This window comes from Olea europaea, unplaced genomic scaffold, assembly GCF_002742605.1.
Source record: "Olea europaea var. sylvestris unplaced genomic scaffold, O_europaea_v1 scaffold1373, whole genome shotgun sequence".
Taxonomy (NCBI): domain Eukaryota; kingdom Viridiplantae; phylum Streptophyta; class Magnoliopsida; order Lamiales; family Oleaceae; genus Olea; species Olea europaea.
In genome coordinates this window covers 1-1,544 of record NW_019231240.1, presented here as the reverse complement: position 1 = coordinate 1,544, position 1,544 = coordinate 1, and positions in this window count along the sequence as shown.

Genomic DNA, 1,544 nt, shown 5'->3' with positions numbered 1-1,544 from the left:
TTATTTTTATTTTTTTATTTTTGAAAGGTAGCACCATTAAATGGTGTCTTCAAATTTTAAGGGAAAACTGGCACCATGATATATTGTGTCTTTCAAAATTTGGTGATTTGACATATCGTTAGGCTCTATCACCAAACAGCAGTGCAAAATATATTTTTGCCGAAAATGTTAAACAAAACTGGGGGAAAACAATTATAAAATTTGCTTGTAATTAAGAGGGTATTCAAGTGGTTATAAATGCACGAATTATGTCTTTGACTTTTTGATGTGCGACATAAAGCATCATTACAATATCCACTCTTTTTGAAATTAATTCCAGAGTGATCCATATTCTAAATGACATAACTCACACGACTAGTCTTTTATAGGAAGTATAATCTTTAGATGATTCCATCCATACTAGAGGTAATCCCTAAAAGCGTCTTCCTTATACCAAGTTTTTCAATCGCTTGGGTTAAGAATAACCTCTAAGTATTTTAAGTTATACAAATCAATCATTAACTTAGCAAGCTGAGTTTTAGCTCAACATTGCATTGTCAAGCAATATACAAATGGAACTTGAATAACATTTTTAAGTTACCTAAAAGTTAGACTTTTGCTCAACATGGCCTTTAGGGGCTAAAAGAGTTTAGTTGATCATGGGCATTTATAAAAGTTAGTTTTTTTTTTTTTTTAACTTATCTTGAAGTCTTTTATTTTTTCTTACCTAGGCGAAACACATTTTTTGTTTTTTGGCCAAATTGAAAAACACTTGACTTTTAAGTTTTGGAGAGAAAAGAAAAGGGTATGTCAACTTTAATTATTTTATAGAATTTGAAAATGCTATAGTTCGACCCAACCAACACCTAGAAGGGGGGGTGAACAGGTGTCTATGCGGAATTTAACAATTTAATTAAGTTATGCAACAAGTCACATAAATTAAACGTTGTCCAGATTCATTCACATGATTTAACTACCTATGTTGAATTGCCGGTTGAATTGAAATTGACAGAAAGCAATAAATAACACAAAATTGTTGACGGAGAGAACCCAACTGAGTAAAAACTCCGGGCACAAGCCAGTAGGGATTCACTATAGAAGACTCCAACTTACAGTACGCCAGATATGACTGTATCTAACAAGACTCTGACCTCCTTACTGTATCAACCAAAGCTCTCCTGGATTCTGCAGATCTGCGCCAAAATCCCAGCCTTGTATTTCTTCTATTTCCCGTGAATCAACAAGAACTCCAGTTCCTCAATCAACCTCCTTCCCGTATCTTCAATTAACTGATCTTCTGGAAGTAGTGAGGATTTTTGATAGGTGTTTTGTTTGAAAAGGTGTTTGATGTTTTTTTTTTTCAATGAATCATATGGTGAAAAGTTTTGCAATTGATCCTTTGGTAGAGAGGAAAATATTGTGCTATGTGTTTTGTCAAACGTTGTTAATGAAAAGCGGAATTTTTGTTTATAAAGTAGGTCATTTTTGGTAGTATGGAGCGTTTAAAATTCGTGAGGAAGGAAAATTACCAAACGCCGGATGACACTGTCGCTCGGGCGAAGTGC